Below are 7,207 nucleotides of genomic sequence, written 5' to 3' on the forward strand. Positions count from 1 at the left end.
TCTGGCTCTCTCTCCATCTTGAGTTCTTACACACTCTCCTATGTTGGACACACCCCTTCACCTCCCTTCACATGCTTCGGGTTATTTTTTCCCCTGAAGGACGTTCACAGGAAAAATGGCCGTTTTCTTCTGGAGACAAGGAGCAGGGACAGAACATCGTGTTTTATGTTTTTTTTTTTTTTCAGGAATGTTCCGTCCGTGTGAGCTCAGCGGTAATCCTCCTCCTGTCCTCTGGGTGTCGCTGTAATCACTGCTCTGTGGTGAATTATGACAGAACCTTTTCGTGGTGATGTGATGAAAAATAAGTGCCCCTCTCCCCACCATGTTCCCACCCCTTCCTTCCTGCCCCCTGTTGCTATTGCCCTGTTCTACTCCTTTGGCCCCTCCCTGTTGTGGTAGCCACACCCCCCTGTTCTGATTGCCCGCCTTTTTTCCTTCGACAACCTTGCGAGGACGGCTATGACTGGGCAACATCAAAGAGAGAGTCACCATGGCAACACGACAAAAAGGCACAACCCTCCGCAACTTCTTTTTTTTCCTCCTATGATTTATCTTTTGGTTGTAAAAGAAAAAACTAAGGAATGTAATCCCGTTTTAAGGATTCTCGTTTTGCATTTTTTTTTTTTTGTTTGTGGTTTGGTTTTGTTTTGCTTTTGTTTTTTTGTTTTGTTTTAAATCTGGGTCATCTGGTCAAAAAAGCCAAGGACTCAATGATCTTAATATGGTGTATTCTCTGTGTAATTTCAACATGTGCATAAATATAAATGTAGTGTAAATGTATGCAGAAGCTGCCGGATGTCTGCCGGGTGAAAGCTGGCTTTGTCATTACCCAGCTGGCCATGTTCATCTCTCTCTGTGACGGAGGACACACAGACAAGCACTGGCTCCTGCAGCCTCGCTACGAACTGCGAAATAGCTCCTCTGCCTGCCCCGCCTCCCCCCCGCCCCCCCCCCCCGCCCCATACCTCTGAGAAAGAGAGAGAGAGAGAGAGAGAGAGAGAGGGAGGGGGAAAGGGAGCAGGATTTGATGATAGCTATGGCTCTTGTTCCCCCTTCAGCTTGGATTCTGGGTCACAGATTTAAACTTTGTTTTGCCTTAGGAGTCAGTGGGGAATGCAATGTATTGCTGCTACTCTGCTCTGCCCTCTACTGGTTGTACAGAGCATTACTTGTGCGCTGAAGGTGGCATCAGGGCAGCTTTCCCAGCATCCTTTGCCAACCGCGTTCAGTGCCCAAGCCATCCCACAATGCATTCTGGCATTCTGATGGGCGCAAAACACATCCCAAACTTTCATGCAAAAAAGAATATATAAATGTCAAGACACCACAAGGATTTTGTCTGTAAAAGCATTGTATGGAGTCCCTCTACATTCCAGCTGTATAAGACAGATACACAGGTACACAGCCATGGCAGTCTGCTTTAAAACTAATCTCGGTCCTCAGCAGCTGCTATCAGCGCCGTGCTGACGATGACTGATCACATGACTGTGGGTACGCGTTCTCTCTGCTTTCCAGGTAACTTTTATTTGTTTTATATTTTTTTAATTTTATTTTTACTGTAAAATGTGTAGCGTGGATGGTTTTGAATTGGAGAACCTCTGTTTTGCGGTATTTTCCAAATCTGGATGGACAAGGGGAATGGGGTGTGTGTGTGTGTGTGTTTGTGAGGTGTGGGGCGGTGGGGGGGATGGGGGGGGGGCGGGGCGGGGGTTGAGGAGTGAGGGGTGGGGGGGGCAGTAGAGGAACTGCCCCCAGTATCTTTAAAGGTTTGCAATTTTACCTCTTTTTCTCTGGAGCTTTCTCACCATACAGGATATATGAAAGAAGATACGCTGGACTCTTAAGAAATGTTCAAAAGAAAAAATCACTTCTTTTTATATTAAGAAAATGTTGGTTGGTATTCATTTTTTAAAATGATCATTAAAAAGGACCTCTACTTCATAATAAGCAGAAAAAAGGTTATTACTAATTGTATTTTGTTCTGTAACATATTTTTTTAACAGAAGAAACTCAAGCTACTCAAGGTAATTTTACATATTTATTTTCTTATGTAAATCATATTTATAAACGCTATTCTGACAGAGAAGTGATTCTTTGTAAAATTGTAAATAAGTTTTGTTCTTTTATTATATTTTTTGTTTATTGTTTTGCCCGCATGTCTTTGTAACAAATATAAAGATGGATTAATTATAATTAAGGCAAAAAGAAATGTGTTGCATCATTAAAATCCTTTGCATAACATTTCACTAACAAATTGTACATTTTCAGCCAGCAATACATTTGTACCTCATTCACAAACACACACACACACACACACACACACACAGAATTACATACACACACAAATGCACGCACTTTCATACACAGACATGCATGCACACACACTTTGGGCACACACACACACACACACACACACAACACAAGCGAGAATACATGGGCATAGTAAGACTGACGTCGATTTGCTTCAGTCTGACTCACAGAAATAAATCACAGCGAGGGACACAGTTAAGCCAGAAAAGAGAAACATGAGATCATTATTTTCTGCCGAGCGACCGGAGCTCTGTTTGAGAAGCAAGTCAGCCGTCGCTGGATAAACTAGTGTGCGAGGCGGTCATCAAGCTAAAAAAACTTTTGTTTTTAACATTTAAAAATAAATGTATCCACAAGGGGGCAGTATCACCACTTAAATCTGTAACCCAGCCTGAACGAGCCATGGTCTCATACCTGAAGATTGTCTTGAGTGGATGAATGTGCTTGTGTGGGAGCTATTAGGGATTTTGGGCCCCTGTGGAAAGACCTCACATTGGGCATCACCCCACCCCCAGGCCACCCCATCCCTGCACCGTTACCGTAACCACACCCATATTTTTGAGGGCCCCTGTTAGTCCTGTTAGTCAGGGCCTGTGGAGTCACCCTGACCTCCTGTCCATACCGCTGCATTCATGTCTGGCCTGCTTTCAGAGAATGTGGGCTTAAATCTTCTGGCAGTCTGATCTGTACAGAGCAGGCAACTGTATGCTTGTTAACCCTTTGAAGAGCAAGGTTTTTTCGGAATGTTTTTTTTTTTCTTTTTCTCAAAATTCCAAATCAGTTGTTCTAGAACTCCACTGCTTTCAGTTGCCAGTAGTGATTGTGACATCAGCATTAGAATGTTCAGTTAAGAACATTCTAATCACATATATGTGATCTTTACACCTTTAAAGGTTAAAAAAGACACCACACTAAGTTTGTTTGCTGGGCTTAACTGTGTTTGCTGGGCTTAACTGTGCTTTGTGATAGTGCACTGCACAGTTAACGGAGGGATTTAAGTTGAAAGTGCAGCCCACTTCTTCAAAGTCATTCAGCTGATGTCAACCTAATCCGATAAATTAAATGACACACACTGTCATTTCCATTCTCTAACACGACGTAAAGGAAGAAAACACTTTCTCAAGAGAGTTTTCACTTTGGGGAAATATTTACTGATTACCTGCCAGTGGATTATTTAGGTACGGTAATCAGCTTGATTCACCCAAAATAAATGAACAGTTTGGGACCAATAAAGGGTTTAAAGATAAAAGTTCTGCTTCGCTCCCCCCTCCCTCGCCCCCTTCGCCCGCACATACTGTGTGTGACTCTATTCTCTCCACACTCACCACTCACACAAATGCGCTTATCTTTCACTCAAAGTCCATTCCCCCTCCTGCCCCCACCCCACAAACAGGGTAAATCTTTCACAGAGTCACTCCAGAGAGGCACTTTCACTCTTCATTAACCCCCCCCCCCCCTCACCCCCAACAATGACCCCTGTCCCACCCCAGCCAGAAACGTGACCCCCGACCCGACCCAAACTCTCCCTGTGCATTTTAGGCATTCTCTATTAGGAGCCCAACCCCATTCCTGTCCAGAGTAAAAAAACCCCTATTAATAGTGTAATAGGCTGGCTCCTGGGGTGAGTACCCCACAATGGGGTTTATATAGCCCCCTCTGTCCCACTCCAAGAGTCACACGGGCAGAGAGAGGGAGAGAGGGAGACACAGGAGGAGGGAGGAAGCGAGGGACAGAGAGAGGGAAAGCGGGATAGAAGGAAAGGAGAGGGAGAAAGGGAGAGGACAGGAACTTGTCTGGACTACGAGACCCTAAAGAGAGGCCAAGCACAGCCAGGACCGGTGGGGATCGGACCAGAGCGAGAGCCAGGTACTCTGCAGGGAGAGAGACCCAAAGAACCAGATCACCTTCGAGAGAGAGAGACCCATAGGACCGGATCACCTAAGAGAGAAACCCACAGGACTGGATCACCTTAGAGAGATACCCACAGGACTGGATCACCTTAGAGAGAGACCCACAGGACTGGATCACCTTAGAGAGAGACCCACAGGACTGGATCACCTTAGAGAGATATCCACAGGACTGGATCACCTTAGAGAGAGACCCACAGGACTGGATCACCTTAGAGAGATACCCACAGGACTGGATCACCTTAGAGAGAGACCCACAGGACTGGATCATCTTAGAGAGAGACCCACAGGACTGGATCATCTTAGAGAGAGACCCACAGGACTGGATCATCTTAGAGAGAGACCCACAGGACTGGATCACCTTAGAGGGAGACCCACAGATCCGGATCATCATAGAGAGAGACCCAGAGGACTGGATTACCTTAGAGAGAGACCCACAGGAGTGGATCACCTTAGGGAGAGAGACTCACAGAGTTGGATTACCTGAGAGAGAAGCCTACAGGACTGGAATACCTGAGAGAGAAACCCCCAGAACTGGGTCACCTTAGAGAGAGACCCACAGAACCGGATCATCTTAGAGACAGACCAACAGGACTGGATCTCTAATCCTTTCAGAACCAAACACCCAACACAAACCAAAGTATCCCACCAGTGTATGGACTCCAGGAAACACACAAGATAAACTTCCACTCCAAACGGGACGTTTACACAGAAACACAGGGGCCCACAAGGTAAACGCTAACTTTAAAAGAGACTTTTTTATCTGAAATGCAGGCAGCGTAGCAAAATTATGTATAGCATGTGCTTTAGTTAATCTGGTAGCCATAAAATGTCTGAAGTTCAGCCCAGGACAGTTTGGCCCTTGAGTCATTATCAGGATCACGTTAATGCTGCTTCAACCCCTGATCTTAGCCTAATCTGATATTTTTTTATTTTTATTTTTAATAAATTTATTTTTCATTGCAGGCGCTCTGCGGCTCTGTGAGTAAGAGAAGACTCAAGATATTCGACGGGAGCCGCGTCACACAAACTCAGACTCGCTCTCTGGATTTACAAAGCATTGTGGGAAAAGTGGTGCGTCATTAAAACCTCTCTATTCCTGACGGAGGGGTGGTGGGGGGCTGTCTCCGGAATGTCCCGCCAGGCCAAACAGCTGAGCATGCAGCAGAGCGGGAGCGGGAGGGGGAGGGGGAGGGGCGTTGCCGTGGATACGCCGGGCGGACACTTCCTGAACCCGGGGGCGCTGGTGTCAGCGGTGGGCGTGGCCCGGCTGTGCCAGCTGGCGCTGGGCGGCGCCCTGGTCAGCCTGGTGGTGCACTACACCGGCCACACCGGCGCCCCCTACGGGTGGCTGTGCATGGCGGTGTGGAGCTTCTGCCTGGCCGTCACGCTGGCGGTAGTCCTGCTGGACGTGACGCGGCTGCACGCCTGCCTGTCCGTCTCCTGGGGCGACCTGACCGCCGCCCACGCCGCCCTGGCCGCCCTGCTGCAGGCCGCCGCCGCCGCGCTCTACCCCGTCTACTTCCTGCTCCCCGGCTGCTCCTGGGGGGCCTGCGGGACCTGGCGCTACCGCGTGGCGGTGTCTGTCTGCGCCTGCGCCTGCTGCCTGGCCTACGCGGCCGAGGTGGCGCTGTCCTGGGCCAATGGCGGCCGGCCGCCGGCGCCGTACATGGCCACGCCCCCCGGGCTGCTGAAGGTGGGCCAGGCCTGCGCTGCCGGCGTCATCTTCGGCGCTCTGGCCAACGGCGAGTATTCCCGCCACGTCCCCGCCCGCTACTGCGTGGCCGTGTACGCCGTCTGCTTCGTCGCCACGGTGGCGGTGATCGCGCTGACCGTGTCCGGCAGGATCGGGTCCGGGACCGGGACCGGGACCGGGACCGCGACCCGGACCGCGGCGCCCCCGCCCCGCTTCCCGCTGGACCGAGCCGTGGCGGTCTACACCTTCCTGGCCACGCTGCTCTACCTCAGCGCCGCCGTGGTCTGGCCCATCTACTGCTTTCACAGGAGCTACGGCGCCCCCTACAGGCCCACCGGCTGCCCGCGATGGGGGGGGGCGCGGGAGGTGCCCGTGGGACGCCCACCTGGTGGTGGCGGTCTTCACCTGCCTCAACCTGCTGCTCTACCTGGCCGACCTGGCGTGCTCCCAGAGGGCCCACACCGTATCCCAGCAACCCCTGTTTGTGTAGACCGGTCAGCGGGGGGCGGGGACTTCCCCAAACCCACCAATCAGGCGATGACTCTCCCGCCCTTTGACCGTCTTAGGCCTTCAGCAAATACACTCACCCCAGAGTGATGACACTCGAGACTCCTGACACTCGAGAATCTCAAGGCCAGCGGAGCCAAGCCTGGCTCTGGATATGCAGCATGAACAGGATGACAGCCAACCAGGCAATCCCAAGGCTGCTATTTCCCACAATCCCTCTCTTCTGAGACTGAGTGACAGATTGACAGGTGGAGTGGGGAAGGGGATGAGGGGTGATTCTTTTCTGGGGTTTCTGGCCCTACTGGAGATAGGACTTAGATGAGTGTGGCCAACACTACTGGATCGAACCCTCCCTCCCCTCCCCCCACTTGCCCCGCCCGACCGGCCCCGCCCCAGAGCTGGAGTTAGCTCTCCCTGTAAATACCACACCCACCCGCTCAGCACTTTGTCCTCACCCTACCCCCTACCCTGCCCCGCCCCTACCAGCCCAGAGGAAGACACTGTGTTTAGTAGGGTTCGAGGGGGGGAGGAGTTGGGTGTTTGGTTTCTGACCCTCAGCAGGTGACAGGGGTGGGAAAGTTCTCTGAAGCTGATCTCAGATCCTGGGAAAGAGGAAGGAATCCCACGAGCTTGGCGAACTCCCCGCCCCCACCTCCAACCACACTCTCTCCCGTACCCTTACCCCAACCTCCACCCCCACCTTCGCCCCAACCCCCACCGAGCCCCCCTCTACTCAGGCCTGTGCGCCAAACAGCTTTCAGCCCACAGCCAATACTCCCCCCCCCCC

The 7,207-nt window shown here is 51.1% G+C and overlaps 1 protein-coding gene and 1 pseudogene across 2 annotated transcripts in view; both read left to right on the forward strand.

Annotated features, from left to right (window-relative positions):
- The window catches only part of notum1b (notum, palmitoleoyl-protein carboxylesterase b), a 17,216-nt gene extending 16,305 nt beyond the window's left edge, over positions 1-911 (forward strand). For both annotated transcript variants that reach the window (XM_035403697.1, XM_035403699.1), the window contains one exon: positions 1-911. This exon is cut by the window's left edge and continues 439 nt beyond it. The gene's annotated coding sequence lies outside the window, so the exon portion shown is untranslated.
- Positions 912-5,349: 4,438 nt separating this feature from the next.
- Positions 5,350-6,772, forward strand: LOC118220421 (annotated as a pseudogene).
- The last annotated feature ends 435 nt before the right edge of the window (positions 6,773-7,207 follow it).

This window comes from Anguilla anguilla, chromosome 2 (assembly GCF_013347855.1).
Source record: "Anguilla anguilla isolate fAngAng1 chromosome 2, fAngAng1.pri, whole genome shotgun sequence".
Lineage (NCBI taxonomy): Eukaryota > Metazoa > Chordata > Actinopteri > Anguilliformes > Anguillidae > Anguilla > Anguilla anguilla.